Genomic DNA, 24,241 nt, shown 5'->3' with positions numbered 1-24,241 from the left:
GCAAAGGGATGACCCTTCTTACTGCCCATTCTTCTTCCAAAGGAGGTCCCAGTTAACAGAATCATCCTGCGGGCAACACTGATCACTGAAAACCATGTGATCAGGCCAATCTTTTTTTTTTCATAATTAAAAAAAAAACTAGTCCTGGGGTAAGAATGGGGGATGGCAGGCAGACAGTCAGTGTGTCCCACTGGTGTCCTTGACATTGATGTGAAAAGAAATAGAGTAAGGTTCCCAGTATCTTGGCTGGACCCCTTGGGGTCAACTTATGGGAGGCATGGAGAGGATACAATCTGCAGCAACTTTAATGAGCTCACAGATCCATCGGAATTTCTGAGTATTTGAATATTATGAGTATTGGTAAAATAATTTTGTAGGTCACCTTTATATACCATGTTAATGTTTACAAAGTTCTCATGACAACCCTGTGAGATAAGGAGTGCGAATATGATTATATGTTTGATGAAGTCCTTTGACTCAAATCAATAAGCATTTATTAAGCACTTAACTATGGGCCAGACAGGGGGCTAAACACTGGGGATACAAAGAAAAGCAAAAGACAGTCCCTGCCCTCAAGAAGCCCAGAGTGTAATGGGGGAGACTATGCCAACAACTATGTACAAACAAGCTACAAGTAAGGAAATTATCAATGGAGATAAAGTACTAGCATTAAGGGGCATTGGGAAAGGCTTCCTGTAGAAAATGGGACTTTAGCTGGAACTTAAAAGAAGCTGGGAAAGTCAGGAGGTGCAGATGAGGAGAGAGGAAATTCCAAGCATGGGGGGAAAGCCAGTGAAAATGTAGTTTCCTTATTTGATACCCACCATGAGCTTTTCTTTTACCCTCTGTGTGATACCCATTTTGAATGCTTTTACTTTATATTGATATTATATTCTATCAACTGAATGTGAGCTCAAAGGCCCCACCTGCCCATAGATCATTAGTAAAAAGCTTATAAATTCTGTATCCATATTTTTTGTACCAACATCATTACCAAGAACAGGCTCCAAGGAAAGATCTTTACATGGAGGGCAGTTAACACAATTGGCCATCTCTAAAATTATGCTATATAGGAGAGGTGGAAGGAAAGGGGAGGGTTTAAATTAAATCTGCAATTTACTCATTTTATGCTAAAAACTAAAAAGCACAAGAATTTTCCTGACCACATGTGAATGAGACAGACTTGCAATGAGAGCCTTTCACCCTGACCACCACCTCCAATGAGCCTGGTCCAAAGGGGGCAGAAAAATGTTGGCTTCAATTCATTTCAATTGAATTCATCAACAACATGTCTACTGCAATTACATACGAGGCACAGGAGAAGATACAGATAGGAATCAGACCCAGGAGCGTGTTGGAGGCAGCTCTTACCGGCTCCCAGAGCTAATTGTTCAATTTTTGGCATGAGCATTTAGAACTTGGCAATTGGCAAACACTAGAAATTGGGGCTTGATTTATAGTTTTGGTGATCATCCAGACTTAAGAAAGTGTAGGAGAAATTATTAAAAATTAATTTAATTAATTAAATTAATAACTTATGACATGTATTAAACTTAAAAGTGTTGTCATGGGTACAACACCCCCCCCGCTTGTTATTAAATGCTGATTTAATTAAATAAATAATTTAGTTAAGTGATATTTAGAGATTTAGTTAATTTTTTTTTTACCAGGACACCACTGACCAGACCCATTAGTTCAGGAGCCTTCCACTTTACCCAGAACTTTGGGGGAGCACAGAAGAGGTGTGTGCGGATGTGTGCATCTCTGTGTCTATGTGTGCCAGCAGAGTAACTACAGGGGTAAAGGAAAAATCTTCTAGCCCTGATAGTGTTGTGAGTGAATGTCTTTCTTTCTTTCTTTCTTTCTTTCTTTCTTTTTTTGGTGAGGCAATTGGGGTTAAGTGACTTGCCCAGGGTCACATAGCTAGTAAGTGTTAAGTGTCTGAGGCCGGATTTGAACTCAGGTACTCCTGAATCCAGGGCCGGTGCTTTATCCACTGTGCCATCTAGCTGCCCCTGTGAATTTCCTTTATAGCAATGTGTACATTCTGGCTGAAACAAAGAATTTTTCATTGGTTTTCTTCTGACAATTAGTGTGGATAAGTGGAAGGAGTCCTGGACTTAAAATCAGGGAAACCTGCACCCAAATCCCAGCTCTAGTATTTACTCTATGTGCCATTCAGCCTCTTCATTTGTAAAAAGGGAATGATCATATTGACAAGACTTGCCTCACAGGGTTATGATAAAGATAGTACTAGATAAATGTGAGACACCATCATCATTATCTTAATTAAGATTATAAGCATCAAGGGGTTTAATATAATATGTAACTGGTGCTACTGAGAACTAATCAGGCCAAAAACTAGGACCTATTATAGTTTATATAATGACAACAGCATTGTTGAGCAAAACAACTTTGACAGACTTTAGACAACTTTAGATTATTGCCCAATAGAATAATGACCCACCAAGGGAGGGATCCAAAGATGAAGCACACAGCCCTCCCATCTCCTTCCACAGAGGTGCTGACCTTGAACCACAGAATGACATTTTTGGGCACCACCAATGTAGGAATTTATTTTTGCTAGACTATGCATATTTGTTATGAGAGTTTTGTTTTGATTTTTATTGTTTGGAAGGCTGGGGGGAAGAGGAGGGGGAGATAAATGTGGGCTAAAATAAATTTTTTAAATTAAAGACATGGAATCATCAGGGAATATCTTGTCATTTTGACTTGTGGGCTTTCATAGCCTTCATTTAGCAAGGGCTTATGGATGCATACTCATTTGCATAATGTAGAAGACTATTCTTATGGAAAAGGATATTCAGCATTACATTATTTGAGATCAGTTTGTATTCTTGGACTCTAGAACTAGACAGGGAGACTGACTGGCGAGAGATGATTGTTAAATTCTCTACCTAAAAAATTAGGGAATGCTACAAAAAGCAGGGCTTATTTTTTTGTTTTGTTGATTGTCTAGACTTCAGAGCTGGATAAGGAAGTGGCAAATCATCCAAGATCTTTGCCAAGAAAACCCCAAATTGGGTCATGAAGAGTCAGACATGATTGAAAAATGACTGAACAACAACAGACTTCAGAAAGTGATGTGGAAAATTTTAATAATTCAGGTTAAACTTAAAAGTGTGTTATGTGTACATTCCCCCCCCCCCAGCTGGTCATTAAACATTTACCAGCACACCATTGCCTCCTCAAACCCTGTCTCCCCATTTTACATAGGAGGAAGTTACAGCTATGGTTTTGAGCAATTGCCACACAAGAATTTATTAGAAGAGCCAGGAATGTTTGGTTCAGAAAAGAGAAGCTGTGAATGCAAGAACGGGGTGGAACTTGTATCCAGTTGCACAAATGAACCACTTGATAAACTCCCTGTGCTCCCTATTACTTCTAGTATCAAATCTAGATTCACCTAATTGGCATTTAACTCCCTTCCAACAACTGGCTCTTCCTTTCTAGTCTGTTTATGTATTACTCCTCTCCATGGATTCTACAACCTAGTCATAATGGCTCACTCAATGTTCTACTCACAGGACGCTATATTTCCTATCTCTATACCTTTGCACTGGTTCTCCATGACTGGAAAGTATTTTCTCCTCCCTTTGGCATTTATGGCTTCTTTCAAGACTCAGCTCAATTCCCACCTGCTACAAGAAGTCTTTCCTGAGCCCCATAGCTGCTAGTGCCCTCCCTCTTTAAATTACCCCATATTTATTTTGTGTATATCATGTTATGACCTATGTTTATGTTGTCCCCCCCATTAGAATGTAAGCACCTTGAGGGCATTTTTTCCTTTGTGCCCCAAGTGCTTAGCACACAGTAAGTACTTAATAACTGCTTGTTGGTGGAATGAAACCATTCAACTCTAACCCTCAGAGCTGATTGAGTAGAATGGGCTATGTCAGTAGAGAAGGGATTCCCTATTGCTAGCCATCTTCACTTGATATGAGTTAGGGATGATCAAATCCATTAACCTGTGCAAAGTGCTTTGCAAACCTTAACATCTTATAGGAATGCTAGCTTTTACTGTAGAGGGAGTTTCTGTTTAGGGATTGCTTGGACTAGCTGGAATCTCATTTCCTTTCCAGCTGTGAGATGTTTTGTTTCTGTGACTTGATCCAAACCTTTCAGCAAGTCAATTGCAGAGTCCAGGTTCCCTAGCTCCAAGTTCCCTTACCTGACATTGCCTCTAGGATAAAGACAATGTAAAATAATTGATCAATAATAAAGAGATCTCTTATTCTTTTTGTTTGTTTGTTTTTGTTTTTTGGTGGGGCAATGAGGGTTAAGTGACTTGCCCAGGGTCACACAGCTAGTAAGTGTCAAGTGTCTGAAGCTGGATTTGAACTCAGGTCCTCCTGAGTCCAAGGCCAGTGCTTTATCCACTGCACCACCTAGCTGCCCCCTCCCTTATTCTTTTTTGTTTCCTCACCCATAGTTCCTAAGTAGGGTTGCATCATCACCACCACCACCATCACCATCACCATCACCATCACCATCACCATCACCATCACCATCACCATCACCATCACCATCACCATCACCATCACCATCACCATCACCATCACCATCACCATCACCATCACCATCACCACCACCACCACCATCACCATCACCACCATCACCATCACCATCACCATCACCATCACCATCACGACCACCATCACCATCACCATCACCACCACCACCACCATCACCATCACCATCACCACCACCATCACCACCATCATCACCATTGCCACCACCACCATCACCACCATCACCATCACCACCACCACCATCACCACCATCACCATCACCATCACCACCACCACCATCACCACCATCACCATCACCATCACCATCACCACCATCACCACCATCACCATCACCATCACCACCACCATCACCACCATCACCATCACCATCACCACCATCACCACCATCACCACCACCACCACCACCACCATCACCACCATCACCATCACCACCACCACCACCATCACCATCACCACCATCACCATCACCACCACCACCATCACCACCATCACCATCACCATCACCACCACCACCATCACCATCACCATCACCACCATCATCACCATCACCACCACCACCACCACCACCACCACCATCACCATCACCACCACCATCACCACCACCACCACCATCACCACCACCATCACCACCACCATCACCACCACCACCACCATCACCACCACCATCACCACCATCATCACCATCACCACCACCTACATAAGCTCAATAATAATTTGTTTAGGATTGCAGATTTAGAGCTGGAAGGGACCTTAGAAGGTGTGTAATCCAAACTCTTCCTTTAATAGAGAAATAAATGGAAGCCTAAAAACCATAATGACAGAGTCAGATGGCTGAGGTCCCACAAGTAGCAGGTGAGTCGTAAGTGGTAAATCACAGTTCTAACTCAAGTTGTCTGACTCCAAATACGATCCTTTTTCCACTGCCCCACACCATTAAACACAAATTGATTTGACTATATTTCTCCTTAAGTCCTCCATGGGATTGATACTTAATCACATTTTAAATGATTATTAGGGTTTGTTTGTTTGACTAACTCCCCACAACTGCTCTCCCCACGGGGGAAAAGAGGCACCAAGTGGCAGTGTGTTATAGTAGACAGAACCATGGACTTAAAACCAGAAACACCTGCATTTTAGTCCCACCTTTGACATTTACTAGCTAGATGTGACCCCTGGGCAAGTCCCTTTACCTCTCTGTGTCTCTGTTACCTCTGTATCTCTGTCAAATGATGGGGTTGGACTTGGGGGTCTCTAAGTTCACCATCAGTTCTAAATCTATACTCCTAAGTGTTTTAAAGATTCCCTAGAGGTCATTAAAAATAGGATAGAGTCGAAGGTGTTGGGGGGGTAATTTAAATGTGGTCCTTGGTGGTGGGGCTAGGGAAAAGTATTTAAGTTAAGTGAATTCTCAGAAGACCCAACCCAGGATATGTCACAAATTTCCCTTTCTTTTCCTTCTGTTAATTCATTTGACCCTGAGATTTGATTAATGTGAGCAACTCACTCCACCAATACTTTTTTTTTTGTTTGTTTTTTTTAGGCAATGGGGGTTAAGTGACTTGCCCAGTCACACAGCTAGTAAGTGTCAAGTGTCTGAGGCCGGATTTGAACTCAGGTACTCCTGAATCCAGGGCCGGTGCTTTAACCACTGCGCCATCTAGCTGCCCCTCACTCCACCAATACTTAATGGTGTCTTCTTCAAAATGTGGCAATCAATCATCAATCATTTAAGTGCTTACCAGGTGCCAGATACTGTACTTCATGCCAAGGATAGTGTTAGGGGCTAAAATTCTAGCTATGTTGTCTAAAATATCTAGTGAGTGGTCGCCAATAAATTATAAGCTTTAGCAAGAGTTAGACTTTTAAGCATTTATTAAGGAGAATAAGAATTTGGTGAAGAGAAAGAGAAAGGCCTAGATTCCTATCTGTTAAAGGGAGAGAGCATTCCTAGCTCCTCTCTCCACCAGAGGCCACAGGATGAGTCAGAGCGCTCAGCTTCCCCTTCTTCCTCCCACAAGCAAATGTCACTTCCTGACACCAAAGAAAAGACACATGGTCTTGCCCTCAGAGACCTTCACCTCATGGCGGAGCTTTTCTACATAAGTCTCCAGTAGGTGGCGTCATTCCAATCGTTACAATAGAATATAGATGCCATTTTGCTTCTCTTGCTCATTCTATGTCATATATCACATAATGGTTCAATTTTCCCACTGTAGCACTCCCATAAGAATCCATGGAACTCCACACACTGGCCTGAGAATTTCCACAACTTTTTAGCCAATGATGACCCTAGGAATGTGGTCCTACTGTATAGAACATTCTTTTAGGTCTTTGCCTCATCTCTTTTCCTCCCCTTCCCATACTCTATATTCTAATCTATGGAGAATGAGTGTTTCTTTCATCACCATTCCCCAAAGCCCATCACCTATTTTAGCCTGAAATTCAACAAACCCCGGTTTGCGCTCTTTTGCTTACCATGTTTTTTACTTCTTCTTCCACCAAAGTCCTCCTCCAATTCCTCTTCATAGCAGCAAAGTGATTTAGGGGATCAAAGGCACAAGGCTCAAGTTCTGGAAGATTCTACCAAGTGTTCCAAGTTATCTTCAATTTCACAAGACCTGTGATTTCACTGGCATAGGGAGAGGCAGCATATATAGTGGATAGAGAATCGGCCTCAATCAAGAACAGCTGTTTTTGACACATACTAGATACATGACCCTGAGTAAGTCACAACCTTTCAGTACCTCCAGGAAATTCTCTAAGATCATAAAGTGCAGTATAGGTGCCAATCTAAATGAGTGCCAATGAAATCAAAGACCTGTTCTAGAAAAAAAAGGTGGGTCATTGCCACCTAATTAACTCTCCCCATATTAAATTTGGCCCCTACACTATCCATAATTAAATAAATGCAAAAGTTTGGTACAGACCTGGCCTCCAGCCAACATATCACTGTTTCTGCTGATACTGAGAATTCTTCACAGCATAGAATTTATACCTGGAAAAGACCTTAGGTTTAACCCCTTATTTTAGAAATGGGACATGGAGCATCAGAGAGGTTAAGTGATTTATCCAAGGTCACATACTCTTCTTAGTTTAGAAATAAATGGGGTATATTCCTCAAAGGGAATGCACTTAGGTTGGGAGATTAAGAGCCTGAACCATTGCTTTCCAAGACACTGAGCTCAGAAAAGAGATTTAGGGGGAGACATGATGTCTGCATCCTGATGTGAAAACAAAGGTTCCCATGTGGAAGATAAATGGAAGCAAATGGGTAGAAGGCAGAATTTCAGTTCTGTGAAAGGAAGGACCTCCTAATCCACCATTTTCTTACATTTCCCTGTATTTCCATTCACAAAGTCTATATCTTAGCATAAGTCCTCAATAACCTCTTATTGTGTTCATCCCCACCCCAAAAGAGCATAAGCTATTTGAGGGGTGCAGAGAGAGATCATTTTTGTCCTCATATCCCAGAACAATATCTAGTATACAGAAGGCACTCAGTAAGTGTTCATTGCTTTGATTTAATTTTGAAACTCCATCTCAGCACACCAGGGTGCATAATTAGGTCCCTTATACCTCAGGGGTTCTAAGATTCTAATAAAATTCTCAAAGCTGTCAAACTAACCCAAAAAATTACACTTCTGAAAGTACCCTTCTATTCCTGAGAGGACACATAAAACATAAAACTCGTTCATTAATTACATCTCGTGTCAAGGCTTAATTGCATTGTTTCATAGTTAAATCTTTAGGCCAGCAAAAATTTCAGATCTAATTCAGGCAGAAAAAATGTCATATTTGTAGGGATTTAATCTTTCAGAAAGAAAATCAATTACTATTAAGGATTCTCAGGAGTCATATTTCATATCCTAAATGTAGCAGTCTTAACTGAAAAACACAGAGTACATGTACTAACGATATTCAATTCCATCTACTTGTGAACCTGATGGCAAATTCCATTAGGTCCTGGAAGATTAGTATTGAATCTGAATTCCTAGAAAATAGTAACTAACCAAGAATGAAGGTTCTTTCTTGGATGCTTGAAATCTGACCATCCATGTAGAAGTGAAATGTTATGTGTGTTTGCATGTGGATAACTGTAGGTGCCCAATAGAATTGGCAACTGAAATCTTCAAGGGAGAGCTGGAACTGTCATTCACAAGGTCTGTCTAGTCAATTTCTACACACCTGACTGGCTCACAGTTATTCACCTTCTCTTCATGTTCCTCATAGTCCCATACATACTGTTCTACAATAAAGGCTAGATTTATCAGGTGAAGAGAAGGGAATACTATTGGTTCTGTCCATGGGAAGAGGTATTTGTTGCTGTTGTTTTAGAGAATTATGCCATGCATATTTTGGATAATAACTCCACATAAATAAGGGAAATTTCTACCTTAAGATTTTAAAGTCAACCCCAATGCACAGTTTTCAAAGTTCTACTAATTATTTAAAAATCATGGAACGTTAAAGCTGTAAGGGAATATGAAGGGTCATCTGGATCGACTGCCCCTTTAATGGGAAAGGAGATCGAAGTGCAGAGCGAATAATAATAATAATAATAATGTAATAATAACTAATACTTATATAGAATTTTAAGGTTTTGCAAATTATAATAATGAGAGCTAATGTCTACTAACTCTAGGAAAGTGAGCAAGTCACAACCTCTGTTTGCCTCAGTTTCTTCATCTGTAAAATGGGGATAATAAGAGTACTTACCTCCCAGGATTATTGTAAGAATCAAATGAGATAATAATTGAAAAATGGTTAGCACAGTGCCTGGCACATAGTAAGTGCTATATAAATATTAACTGCTATTATTGTTATTAGTAATATTGTTAATAATTGTATTATATAATATTACACACAATTATATTCTAATGTGTCTATTACATAGTATTACATATATAGTCTGATCTATTGTATATTATATAATATATCATTATACATTATTGTTACTGCTACTGCTACTACAATACTTTTAAGGCTTACAAATTGCTTCACTTGTTTTCTCATTCGATTCTCATAACAATCCTCTGGGATGGGTGTTATCGTTATCCCCATTTTGCAGATGAGGAAACTGAGGTTCATAGAGGTTAAGTGGCCTGATTAGGGAGGGTCATACAGATGTAAAGTATCTCAGGCAAAACTCCCCAACTCCAAGTTCATGGCTGTTTCTATATCACTTGGCTCTCTCTTGTCACTTGCCAAATATTACAACAGCTTAGTAATATTTGGTGTCCATAGTAGGAAAATATTTTTATCTTCAAAATAAATAAATCCTTACTTTTATTTGTGCCTGCTCAATAAACATTTACCTTGAATGTTCATCAGTTTCCCCACTTTTATGTCTCTTTTATAAATGTATATGTACTTATTCATTTTATTTCTCTCTCTCTCTCTTTTTTTTTTTTTTTAGTGAGGCAATTGGGGTTAAGTGACTTGCCCAGGGTCACACAGCTAGTAAGTGTTGAGTGTCTGAGGCCGGATTTGAACTCAGGTACTCCTGACTCCAGGGCCGGTGCTCTATCCACTGCGCCACCTAGCTGCCCATTTCTCTCTCTTTTTAAAAATAAGAGTATTTTATTATTTTCTAGTTACATGTAAGGATAGTTTTCAACATTTTTTTTCATAGGATTTTTAGTTCCAAATTTTCCTTCCACCCTCCCTTTCCTCCCTCCTCCCCACCTTGGAAAGTAACCTGATATAGGCTATGTATGTACAATCACATTAAACATATTTCTGCACTAGTCATATTGTGAAAGAAGAATCAGAGGACAAGGGAAAAACTTCCAAAAAGAAGGAAAAAAACCAGCCCAAAAGTAGAGACAGTATGGTTCAATCTGCATTGACAATCCACAGTTCTTTTTTCTGGATGTTGAGAACATTTTCTATCATGAGTTCTTTGAAATTTTTTTGGATCATTGCACTGCAGAGAAGAGCCGAGTCTATCACAGTTGTTCATCACACAATGTTGCTGTTACTGTGTATAATGTTCTCCTGGTTCTGCTCATTTTACTCATCATCAGTTCATGCAAGTCCTTTCAAGTTTCTCTGAAATCCTGCTCATTGTTTCTTATAGCAAAATAGTATTCCATTACATTCATATACCGCAACTTGTTCAACCCTTCCCCAATTGATGGGCATTACCTGGATTTCCAATTCTTTGCCACCACAAAGAGAGATGCTATAAATATTTTTGTACGTGTTGGTCCTTTTCCCTCTTCTATGATCTCTTTGCAATACAGATCTAGCAGTGGTACCACAGGGTCAAAGGGTATGAAGAGTTCCATAGCCCTTGGGGCATAGTTCCAAACTGCTCTCCAGAATGGTTGGATCAGTTCACAGCTCCACCAACAATGCATTAGTATTCCAATTTTTCCACATCTTCTTCAACATTTATTATTTTCCTTTTTTGTCACATGAGCCAATCTGATAGGTGTCAGGTGGTACCTCAGAGTTGTTTTAATTTGCATTTCTCTAATTAATTGTGATTTAGAGCATTTTTTCATATGGCAATAGATAGCTTTGATTTCTTCAACTGAAAACTGCCTGTTCATATCCTTTGACCATGTCTCAATTGGGGAATGACTTACATTCTTATAAATTTGATTTAGATCCCTATATATTTTAGAAATGAGGCCTTTATCAGAAATACTGGCTGTAAAAAATTGTTTCCCAGCTCCCTGTATTTCTCACTTTAAAAGAAAATCTCTAAATAAGGGGCAGGACAGCTAGGTGGCAGAGTGGATAGAGTGCTGGGACTTCTGAGTTCAAATATGGCCTCAGACACTCACTAGCTGTGTGACACAGGGCAAGTCTTTTCACCCTGTTTGCCTCAGTTTCCTCATTTGTCAAATGAGCTGGAGAAGGAAATGGCAAACCAGTCCAGTATCTTTGCCAAGAAAACCCCAAATGGGGTCGTGGAGAGTCGGATGTGACTGAGAATGACTAAACAGCAACAAACATAGGACAATTTATGATTTCTTCTTTCCTTGGTGATTATACTTATTTATTTTTCTTGTGTTTCTGTTGTTGGCAATGTTTTCAAATAGAATATTCTGTTCATGTCTATTTTTGTTTTGTAGCAAAGCCTCAAATGCCCCTCTTTTATTGAATGTCAATGATTAGGTTCAGATTTACAGGGTACATCATCTTGAGCTCCTTTGCTTGGGGAAATACTATTCCATTCCCTCCTGACATTTCTAGTAGGTACTGAACAGTCTTCTGTTATTCAAATTTCCTTTCTATTATATTTGAAGGTCCCTCTTCTAGCTCTTTGAAGAATTTATTGCTTAGCTTTGGAATTATTAAATTAGACTACTGTGTGTCGTGGAGTTTCAGGTATTGTGTGTGTGTGTGTATATATGTATGTATATATGTGTGTGTGTGTATATATATATATATATATATGGAGAGAGAGAGAGAGAGAGCACCAACATGAGGATTCTTAGGATTCTTTCAACTGGCACTACCTTTTATGTATTTAAAAACATTTGGGGCAATTGTCTTAGATTATTTCCTGCATTATGGTGTTCAAGTTTCTTTTTTGTTGTTTTTTTGTTTTTTGTTTTTTTGAGGGCAATGAGGGTTAAGTGACTTGCCCAGGGTCACACAGCTAGTCAAGTGTCAAGTGTCTGAGGCTGGATTTGAACTCAGGTCCTCCTGAATCCAAGGCCAGTGCTTTATCCACTGCGCCACCTAGCTGCCCCCTATGTGTTCAAGTTTCTTGATTCTGGAAGATCTATGATCCATAAGTTGTCTCTGTGCATCTTGTCCCGGAGAGCAAGAGCTTTGGCTTTTATAGAGATTATGTGCTTTTTAAGCAATGTGGCTTTTTGCTTCTCTTCTGCCAGAATTACCTTTGCTTCAGTATTTTTGTACTCCGTCTATTATTTTCTCCTTTGCATCTCTGGACAAACTTTCTACCTTGGATAGAATTTTTTTTCTAATCATCTGCTAATTGAATTTTTAATTTCTGATTTGCTTCATTCAGACATTTGTTCCTTCCTATTTTCTTCTCTTGTGGATTTCATTTTTCTCTTGAACCATTTGGGGGAGGATTCTGGTTGTTATTCTATGCTTTATTGAGATTCCACAGGGTTATGTGCTTCATCTGCCATTGGTTTACTTTCCTTTGCCTTTTGGTATTTAAGAGACCTCTGGATTCTCTTTGAAGATTTAGTATTCATTCTTCCTTTTAGTTAAGGGATCCTCTCTGTTGATTTATATGAGGGTACCCTGGGTTTTAAATGAATTTTCTCCCTCTTGATACTTTTTATAATTTAATCTTTTTTCTTCTTTAATCTTTTTTCTTCATATTTCCTGGCTGTTCACTTTTTAATTCCTACTGTTTGATGATAGGTACACCTCCAGGGCTTGCCTGCAAAGATCAGTAACCTCCTACATTGGAAATATATGGTTCACAAACTTGGGTCCCTGCCCTAACCAGCTTCTAGAGATACAGAACTGCCTCCAGTTTGTTCTATCCCCCTTTGTTTCAGGCCACTTGCAGTCATTCATGCTTGCCCTTTGCTCCAATCACTATTCTTTTATGGCTAGGATAAATTAGTGTCTTCCAGTTTTTGCAGGGTTGGGGGAAGAATGACTCTCTATAGACTTCAGGGCAACCTTAGGATTGCCCCAGGCAGAAGAGATCAAGTCTACTCTCCTCATGTGACTGGGAAAAATCAGTGTTTGCTGATTATTGTCTAGGGGTAGGGTGTTCTTGTACTTTCAGCAGGAGAAGAATTCCAAATGTGGCTCCCAGGTACCAGCCCTTGGGTTGAACTATCTAGAACTTGGATGCTGGTGGGGGAAGTGTGCTGAAAGATCACTTGAAGGATTAGTGTTGTTCAATGTTAAGTCATAAGGATTCTATCTTGTGGTATATTTCTTTTTTATCCTTTGGATTCAGTCGTAATCATGCTTTTTGCGGGGCACATATATCTTTTTGGGGAGATTTTTGAAAGAGTGGATTGGAAGAAATGTCTAGCCTGCCATCTTGTTAGTCATGTGATCAGGAAGTTCCATATTTCTTCCTTTTCATAGGATCAGAGATATAGAATGAGGAGGGACCTCAGAAGATATCTAATCTAACCGCTTTCATTTTATAGGTGTGAAAACTGAGGCATAGAGAGTAAGCTGTCCAAGGTCACAAAAGTAAGTGGCAGAGATGGAATTTGAAGCCAGGTCCCCAACCTTCAATGCAACCAATAGTGGGAATTTGTTTTGTTTGACTATGCATATTGGGGAAAGTGTCTCAGTTCTCTTGCCTCTATATTACACCGCCTCATAATTCAAGCAAATAAGGGAGATATACTTTTTCATAATAAGAGAAATAAATATTTGGGTATTTAAAAGAAACTAAAAAGAACCCCCAAGACAGATAAAATATCCCTGTCTCCAAAACAAAAGCAAATCTATAAGTTAATTAAGAAGAAAATGAAAGTACCTGCTGAAAAGGGAAAAAAATAGCTAGATGAAGAGATTTGACATTTAAAGGAGAAATGAACTAAAATGTTTCTTTTCCCACTTCTTCTTGTTTCTGTATAGACCACAAGAGCTCAAATTGATAAGCAGCTAAACTTCTCCACCTCGGGTCAATCAGGAAGGAGGAGACAAAGGGATTTTCCAAAAAAGATGAGGGAAAGATAGACAAGAATATAATTGGATGGTCTAAATCCATTAATATTTTTGAAAGACCCATGATTCTGTTCAAGTAGGGCTGCCCTTAATGTTAATGTGGATATGTTGATGAAGAGGCATTAACATCTACTTTGCCACTGTACCCTAAAGGCCATGGTACCTTTCCATCTGATTTGTAGCAGAAATCTTCTCTGTGTATTGTCTCTCTCATTAGAATGTGAACTGATAGAAGTCAGGGACTGTCCAAATGTTCTATTGTTTCCCCAGAGCTTAGCACAATGCACTGCACATAGGACGGGCTTGAGATATGCTTCATTAATTCCCTCATTCCTTCCTTCATGTGACCCCTAACCAGCTAGCTATTACCTAATGGCCAGCCTTCTGGTGAGGAGTTCATATTATAAATAAAAGTCAAGAAACAGATGGAATTGAAAGCATTGGGTAATTTATTGGTGCAGTAGTGATATGAAATCTTTATGTCTACGACTTGAGCATTAACCTAGTAGAATATCAGTGCTTATGAAAATACATCACTGTCAGAGTGATGGTGGACTCCAGATATAGAATAAGATGTACATTTTTTGATACAACCAAGAGTAGGAATTTGTTTTGCTTGACAATGCATATTGGTTATAAGGCTTTGTTTTTCATCCTTTCCTTCACAATATTGGGGGAGGGGGGTGGAGGATGGTGGAAGGGCGAGAAAACAAATCCTTATTAATTTTTTTCTTTTCTTTTTTGTGGGGAAATGAGGGTTAAGTGACTTGCCTAGGGTCACACAGCTAGTAAGTGTCAAGTGTCTGAGGCCGGCTTTGAACTCGGGTCCTCCTGAATCCAGGGCTGGTGCTTTATCCACTGTGCTACCTAGCCGCCCCCCAAATGCTCATTAATTGAAAAAATAAATATTATCATATAAAAAAGAAATGTTCCCCCCAATGATGGGGAGGAGATATAGAAGGGAGAGGATAGATATGAAAAGACTTACCAAAAAAGGAAAAAGAAAGTAAAATCATATAATAATAATAATAATAATAATATCTGGCATTCATATAGAACTTTAAGGCTTGTAAAAACACTTTGCAAAAACCCTGAGAGGTGGGTGTTATTATTATCATTCCCATTTTATAGATGAGGAAACTGGGGCAGATAGTGGTTAAGTGACTTGCCCCAAGGTCTCACAGCTGGTATGAGGCAGGATTTGAAATAGTAACTTTTAAAAATGCGCAGAAGAAAATAGAAGAACAGAAGGAATCACAGATAAGTAGGACACTTTTCAAAGTTACATGCAGCGGGGGTGGGGGGGGTGGGGGGAGCAGCTAGGTGGCACAGTGGATAAAGCACTAGCCCTGGATTCAGGAGGACCTGAACCCAGCCCCAGACACTTGACACTTACTAGCTGTGTGACCCTGGGCAAGTCACTTAACCGTCATTGTCCTGCAAAAAAATTAAATTAAATTAATTTTTAAAAAAAGTTACATGCAGAATTTACTATATCTTTAGGAAAGCAAGAAATACCCAACAGAGATTCATGATTTCACATCTGTCTTATTTGCTTTTCCCCCCATTCTACTAGATATATGAAAATGTTCATTTTATTTATAATATGTTAAGTTCAGAATAAGAAAAATAAACATTTTAAAATAACTAATAACAACACATTCCCCATCATCCCCAAGAAAACAAAAAAAAAGACTAAAAGTTTGTCATGATTCAATGAGGTATTTTGGAGACTTAAAGGGAAAAAAAAAAAGAAAAAGGAAAAAAGAGAGACTTAAAGGGACCTTCCTAGATGAATTAGGCTAGCCATTCAAAGCTGAAAGCAACAAGCCTTTATTAATGCTATTTCTAACATCCATGAAGGAAGGCCATATGGCATAACTTGAGATACACAAGGGTGAAAATCTGAATGAGGAGGTTCAGGGCACCAAAAGTGGCACCTACTCCCCAAACTAGGGCAGCAGTCATTAACCTCCCAAACCAGGGCAGTACCTGCCCTGCTCCCAAACCAAGACAGGACATGGATAGTCAGATAAAGGATTACAACCTGGGATGTCAACAGAGTCTTGAGCATGAAGATCATGAGAATATGGAAAGAGAAGGGACTCTACCCCCTGCACTTACCTTATCTTTGTCCCAAGTCTCTCACGGGGTAGGACTCACGGGGTAGGACTCACGGGTCTTCCATGACTCCATGCACAGAGCAACTCAGGAATATAGTTTTATGTGGAGCGGCAGGAAGTGTAAGTTTCTAACATAAACATTTCCAGGCATAGAAGATCACAGGAAAAGGAAGGGGTGTCAGGAAGGAGAAGGGGATATGTTTAGAGTAGACATAGTTTAAAAAAAAAAAGGCTTTCTGAACAACCAAGTTTACTATGAAAATGTAATTAGGATCAATGATTGATGAATAATTAAATAAACTATGCCATCTGAATATCATGCAATTTTTTAAAAGGGTGGACTTGTCATATCAGTGGTACAAGGAACTCCCAGTGAGGAAACTCCTTCTATCAATGAAGGTCTATATCTATTTCATATCTCATAATCCTAAAGAGTTGCTTGGGATGCTGAGAAGGTAGCTGCTGAGTAGGGCTCCAGAACCAGGATATGTCAGGAGAAGGACTGGAACCCAGATGCTCCTGACTTAGAAGCCACCATGTCAGATGGCTTTGCCATATGGCTACCAATGTGCCATTAAAAAAAAGACAAATAGTCACACAAAGAAATAAAGGAAGCATTTTGAGGAATGATATAAAGAAATCACAACTAAACACATTGATGACAACCATGTAATTAGTAATAATAGGTGAGAAAATTCTTTTCCCAGCACACCTCTTCTGAAATTTCCTAAAAAGTTTTCCTAGAGCAGAGGTATCAAACATGCTGCCCAGTCTCTATTCTCAACACAGGCAACAACATTCCCATTGCCCGAACCAGGCTAAAATATAGTTGGGAAATATTTAACAAAATAAACAAAATACAATAGAACATAGATAATGTTAGTATGTTGTTTTCTGAGGCAATATGATATTCATAGGGATCCTTATGTATGGTGGTGGTGGTTGTTCAGTTGCTTCTGTTGCAGTTTGGAGTTTTCTTGCCAAAGATACTGGAGTGATTTGCCATCTCCTTCTGCAGCTCATTTGACAGATGAGGAAACTGAGGCAAACTGGATTAAGTGACTTGCCCAAGGTCACTCAGCTAGTAAGTGTCCAAGGGTGGATTTGAACTCAGTTCTTCCTGACTCCAGTCCTGGGCACACCTCTAGCTGCCCCTATGTATGGCTTAGTGGCCCCCTTTTCTATTTGAGTTTGACACCACTGGCCTAGACATTGAGTGACTTGTCTAGGATCATGCAGTCACAATGGGTTGGAGATAAAACATAAACCCAGGTCTCCAACGTCTCCATCGCCAGCTTCCTAATATGTCAGGTTACTCTCTAACAAAAATAACAACAACAACAACAACAACAATAAATGCAAATAAAATAAATAATTAAAAAATACAAGGAAACAAATAGGACTTAAAAAAATATTAAAAATAATGCAGGTTGACAGCTTCCGAATCACAGAATTTGAGAGTTGGAAAGGACCTCAGCCGTCATTGGTTCTGATTCATGCAGCATGATTGCTTTTTTAATCTGTGCATTTGAAAATCTGGTTTTGTTGATAATTACTCAGTTGAGAATTTAAAAAAAAAAAAGGAAGATGGCACATGCACCTCCAATATGCCCCTCCCTGGCACCTCTGAGCAGAAGTAGCCCTTCCACCTGCCACACCAAATGCTTCCCCATTGTGGGCACCATGTCCTGAATGAAAACTTAACATCACACCTGCTGCTCTCTAGAGAGTGGATTTAAGTATAACACAGCTCCATCTTTGATCGGGTTCAAGAGGATTTTATCACTGAAAGGCTGCTCCCTGGCACAAATATCACAGTGAGGCTTGTGGGTGTTTCTGTTGGTAAAAGCCCAAGGTGGGCATCCCATACCTGCTATTTTCCTGACTGCTTGATAATAACTGTGATTCCTTGCTAGGCTCTTTATCTTGGAGATTTCACATTTGCTTGTTGAGGTGTAATTGTGTTTACAGAAAAGTGAAAATTTCCAGGTCCATACAAGCAGTTATACAAGCAACTCTGCAAAGTGCTTTGCATTGTTTTATTGCTTAACAAGCCATTAGATTTCATTCACTGTACTGTTTTCTCCCATCTAGATGGTGATGCCATTGCTTATCTGTTTCGTTAGAAAGGTATATGAATGAATGAATTATGAATTAATAAATAAATCATAATAAATAATGAATGAATAAATCATTTTAGAAATAGGAAGTATTAACTATAGAATAAATTCTACAAATGCTACCTAGGGGCTGCTAGGTGGTACAGTGGATAGAGCACCGGCCCTGGAGTCAGGAGGACCTGAGTTCAAATCTTACCTCAGAAACTTGACACTAGCTGTGTGACACTGGGCAAGTCACTTAACCCCAATTGCCTCACAAAAAAACCCCAAAACAAACAAATGCTACCTAGAGCTGGAGAAAGTTAAGTGAAATGGAGAGGGGAAAAGGATAGGCTATGGAATGAGTAGACCTGGATTCTGGGTCTAGCTTTTGGGCCTCTTAGCTGTATGTCTTTGGGCAAGTCATTCACTTCTCTGGACTTCAGTTTCCTCATCAGCAAAATTGGGGGGAGGAGTCAGCCCTGCCTGATTCATCATATTGATGAGAGGATTGTGGATGTAGGGTCACGGACTCAGAGATTTGGAACTGGAAAGGACACTGAAGGATGGCTAGTGCAACCCCTGGATTTTACAGATGAGGATTTAGATGGTGAAGTGACTTGTTCACAGTCAAACAAACAGTAAACATCAGGGGTAGGTTTAGAAACAGATTCTCTGACTCCAAATAGGAGGTTTTCAAGTCTGCCACACTGGCTGATGAGACACATGTCACTTGATAATCTGTAGAGTACTAAATTTAGCTCTAATTCAATTCTATTAAGCACCTGGTATTGATAAAACATTGAACAAACACTATTATTAAGAAAAATCTACTAAGTGGTTGGTACTCCCATTTCTTATTGGAAGGGGGTGCCTAGTGAGACTTCAACAAAAGGCTGAAGGTCTATGGAGGCTAACAGACAGAAATATTGAATGGGAAAGGAGAAAGTCTTCTGTTAAGAAATAGACATTCTAAAGCACCGGCCCTGGATTCAGGAGTACCTGAGTTCAAATCTGGCCTTAGACACTTGACACTTACTAGCTGTGTGACCCTGGGCAAGTCACTTAACCCCCATTGCCCTGCAAAAAAACAAAAACAAAAGAAAAAGAAAAAGAAATAGACATTCTATACTCTGGAAAGTGTGGGAACCTTAAATACTTTAATTGCTTATGAAAAAGCCAACAAAACAATAAATGACTGTGCTTCCAGAGCACAGACTGCATTTACGCTTGTTCTTAACCACTCATCTTTGTAAGATTCCCAAAGGAGCATGGGAGAGGAAACTGAGTGAACTGAAATAAGTCACCATATGGCAGTTTGGAGTGACTTGTGAAGAGAAGGACTTTTGAGACAGCAAGCATTCTAAATAAGAGAGCCAACCTTCTCCCATGTCCTACCTAGAGGTGACAATCACCTTCAGAGTGAGTCAAAGGGAAGAAAAGTCTGCCAATTCTAAGCTAAGGGTTGTTGCTCTAGCTAAAACAAGCTGATACATTGAAGTCATTGGTTGCTTTGACTTCAATCTCTTTACATGAGCCTCACTAATATCACACTCACTATTACTCTACTTGTGCTGGCTCTTTCCCACTCCTGGACTCTGGGAATATTTGTGGGAGAAGATGTCCCTGATTTTTGGAAGAATAAATGTCTTTGTAAAGGAACTGAGTTTCCTGGCTAACTGTTTTGTTTTTGTTTTTGTTTTTGTTTTTTAGTGAGGCAATTGGGGTTAAGTGACTTGCCCAGGGTCACACAGCTAGAAAGTGTTAAGTGTCTGAGGCCAGATTTGAACTCAGGTCCTCCTGACTCCAGGGCCAGTGCTTTATCCACTGTGCTACCTAGCTGCCCCAATATCCTGACTAACTGTTAAGAGGAAGTATACTGGGGGCAGCTAGGTGGTGCAGTGGATAGAGCACCAGCCCTGGAGTCAGGAGGACCTGAGTTCAAATATGGCCTCAGACACTTGACACTTAAAAGCTGTGTGACCTTGGGCAAGTCACTTAACCCTCATTGCCCAACCAAAAAACAAAAACAAGAGGAAACACACTGTTGGGAGCTTATAAGCTAATGTTTGGCATGATAGTCACTCACCACATGAATAGGCCCTAGAACCCTGAAAGTAGTAACAGCCACCTTTCCAGGGACCCAATCTGCCAATGGTGGTTTGAATTGGGCAAGTGAACCATAAGGGGGCATAACGCTTAGAATGGAGCAGAAAAATAGAAGGAATGTGGAAATATATGAACAAGCTTTAAGGAAAAGTTTTATTGGTCCTATATATACCAAAATAGCTGTACTTTTTATAATACCAAAGAATTAGAAACAAAATAGATGCTTATTGATTGATGATTGGCTAAACAAGGTATGGTAGATGGAATGGAATGTAATATCGTGGTATAAGAAAAGTTACAAATGATAAACACAGAGAAGCATGGCATGATTTTTATGAACTGATGCAGAGTGAAGTAAGTAGTACCAGGAGAACAACACAAACAATGAATACAACAATGAAATGGAAAGAACAACATCAAGAACACCCCAAACCAAACTCTATGTTATTATAGTAAGCAAGCTTAGCTCTGAAGAAAAGAGAAAATACACCTCCTTTGTGTCTTTGAGGAGATGGGGGACTGTGGATGTGGAACAATAAATATACTATCAAACACGGATGATGTGTTGATTAGTATGACAAAACCGTGTTTCTCTCTCTCTCTCTCTCTCTCTCTCTCTCTCTCTCTCTCTCTCTCTCTCTCTCTCTCCTCTGTCTTTATTTTCCCCTCTGTCTGTCTCCCTCTGTTTCTGTCTGTCTCTCTTTCCCCCTCTCTATGACACATACTGTCTCTCCCCTCTTTCTCCTTCTCTTTTTTCTTTTCCCCCTTCTGTTTCTCCCCTCCCTCAATCTCTCTCTGACTTTCACTTCTCCCCTCCTCTTCCTTCTTTCTTCTAGCTCTCTGTCTCTCCTCTCCTATCTTATCTTCTCCTTTCCATCCCTCTCTTTCTCTATTCCCTCTGTCTCTTTATCTGTCTCTCCTCTCTTTTCTCTTTCTCTCATTATTTGTTATATATATTTGTTATTATTTATTGCAACTCTGGGGAGAAGAAAGAAATATATGGAGATGAAAGTGATGTAAAAACAAAAGATAACTACAAAAATGTTTTTAAAAGAAAAAAAATCATGAAAAAAAAAGATGACTCGGGAGCTGCAGTTTGGTAATCGGATATAGGATAAGGAGTCTTTCACTGCCAAGTCAGTGGTTATGATACAGCTCAGGTTCTTGAGAAACAAAAATAAATATAGTGCTGGGAGAGATAGTCAGTGGTCTATGTAAACTGAGCTGAGGCTCCCAATTCCTAGTTGAGTAGCATTGACATTGTCCACATTATGAAAGCCAACACTGCATGGGGTGTTAATTAGTCTCTTCTTGGCAAACTGAATCAAAGGCTGAAAACTGAGTGCTCCCTGAGGACTGACTATTCTCTTAGCCCTTAAGGAAATTCCCTTTTTAGGGTAGAGGTCAGGGGGAGGGAAGGGGTAAACCTGCTAAGAAGTGGGAATCCAGGCCCCCCTCCACTAGACACCTAGTATTTATTCTTCTCCTGTCCATTCACTGTATTTGCATCCTTGTATCCTAGCCTGGTGCCTGGCATATAGTAGGTGCTTAATAAATGTTGATTGTTAAGGAAGAAAGGTAGTCTAGTAAGTCTTTTTTCAATACTTCAGGGCTAATGATTTGGATCAGGGAACTATTGCTGATGCAGAATGTAGCCTCTCTGGTCTTAGTTAAGATGGTTTTTGGGGTTTTTTTGTTTTTGTTTTTTTTGTGGGGCTATAAGGATTAAGTGACTTGCCCAGGGTCACACAGCTAGTAAGTATCTGAGGTCAGATTTGAACTCAGATCCTCCTAAATCCAGAGCCTGTGCTTTATCCACTGAGCCACCTAGCTGCCCCAGTTAAGATGATTTTTGAGAGTTGCGGACAAACAATTTATGATTCTGCTGCCAATCTAGTGATCATTTTAGAACCAGTCTCAGTTTGTCTTCAAACAATGGGCACTGAGTCTGACACTAGGGCAGTATTCAAAGCCTTTCTGGTTTAGTAGGATCTGTCTAAGGCTCTGTCCACCTTTACTCTTGAATAAAAACTCCTTGAGGTTTAGGGACAGTTTCTTTTTTTTTTTTTTTGATGAGGCAATTGGGGTTAAGTGACTTACCCAGGGTCACACAGCTAGTAAGTGTCAAGTGTCTGAGGCCAGATTTGAACTCAGGTCCTCCTGACTCCAGGGCTAGTGCTCTATCCACTGCGCCACCTAGCTGCCCCGACAGTTTCATTTTTGACTTTGTATCGCCAGTGCCCAGCACATTGTCTGACACACAATAGGCACTTCAAAATGCTTGCTCATTCATTGAAGGGACTGCCTTCAAGGACCTAGGGTTATCAAATTTGGGGGGGGGGGGCGGGACAATGGGGTTAAGTGACTTGCCCAGGGTCACACAGCTGGTAAGTATCAAGTGTCTGAGGCCAGATTTGAACTCAGGTACTCCTGAATCCAGGGCTGATGCTTTATCCACTGCACCACCTAGCTGCCCCAAGGACCTAGGGTTAACTTCAGAATCAGAGGAGGATTTTGGTGGAGTTTGGTTAAGCCACCTAAGCTTGAGTTATTCCGTCACCCTTCTGACATGTAGTTGTATTTAAAAATAAGACCAGTGAGGAAAAACCCAAGGCTGTGCCGCTCTGGGCAAGTCACTAACAGTGGAGTTTCAGGCACTGGGGCACTTGGAAAGGAAGGGTGTTGGAAGAGGGGAGAGAACTGGATTTGTAGCCTGAGTTAGAATCCTGTAACTGTTCCTTACTACCTACAAGCTTGAGAAAGCCCTTTCTCTGGACCCAAGATCTTCATCAGTAAAACACATTTCTCACATCCATCCTTTCTTCCTTACCATGTCTACTTCTACTGCCCCATATCACTTCTCTCAGAATACTATAAAATCCTCTTTACTTGTCTTCCCTAGCCATCAGTTTGTCCCTGCTTCAATCCATCTTTCACAACATTGACAGATTTTTCTTCCTAAAGAACTGTTCTCAGATTACATCACTCTCTCCCTTGCTCAAAAACCTTCCATAGCTCCCTATTGCTTATCTGAAAAAAGTACAAAGTCCTTAGTCTAGCCTTAAAAGTTTTCTACAATCTGGAAGCAGGGAGGGAGGGAAGCAAGGAGAAAGAGAAGGAAGGAAGGAAGGAAGGAAGGAAGGAAGGAAGGAAGGAAGGAAGGAAGGAAGGAAGGAAGGAAGGAAGGAAGGAAGGAAGGAAGGAAGGAAGGAAGGAAGGAAGGAAGGAAGAAAAATATAAAATAATTGACACCACATCCTTTCTAGTTTTGATACAGGGAAGGTGTTGAATAATAGAAGAACTCTGATATACTAAAGAGGTAGGGAAAGCTCATGACCCTGGTAGGGGGAAGGAATGAAGAGAGACCAGGAACCTTAAATGAGTTAATAGCTGCTTAATAAGTGCTAGTTGTTAAGGAAGACATAGTCTGGTAAGTCTTGCTTCAATACTTCAAGGGGCAATAATTTTGGTCAAGGAGCACTCACTGATATAGATTGCAGCCCCCTTGGTCTTAGTAAGATGGTTTTTGAGAGCTGTGGCCAAAGAATTCTATTGACTCTACAATTTTAGGGAGGTCCGCCCCTATTCAGTCCATGACAACTGGATGATGTAGTGGACAGACTATCAGACTTGGAATCAACACTGAAGTTCCAGTCATGACTCTGATACTAGTTGGGTGACAATCATTTTACCTCTTTCAGTCTCAGATGCTTAG

The 24,241-nt window shown here is 40.1% G+C and overlaps 1 protein-coding gene across 1 annotated transcript in view; it reads right to left on the bottom strand.

Moving 5' to 3' along the window:
* PRSS54 (serine protease 54) overlaps positions 1 to 24,241 on the bottom strand; it is a 135,715-nt gene that overhangs the window by 24,839 nt on the left and 86,635 nt on the right. Inside the window, exon 4 of the mRNA XM_043980236.1 lies at positions 7,029 to 7,182. The gene's annotated coding sequence lies outside the window, so the exon portion shown is untranslated. The remainder of the gene's footprint in view (positions 1 to 7,028; positions 7,183 to 24,241) is intronic.

This window comes from Dromiciops gliroides, chromosome 2 (assembly GCF_019393635.1).
Source record: "Dromiciops gliroides isolate mDroGli1 chromosome 2, mDroGli1.pri, whole genome shotgun sequence".
In the NCBI taxonomy this organism is placed as follows: Eukaryota; Metazoa; Chordata; class Mammalia; order Microbiotheria; family Microbiotheriidae; genus Dromiciops; species Dromiciops gliroides.
The sequence above is the reverse complement of the archived record's forward strand: the minus strand, read 5'-3'. Positions and strand labels throughout refer to the sequence as shown.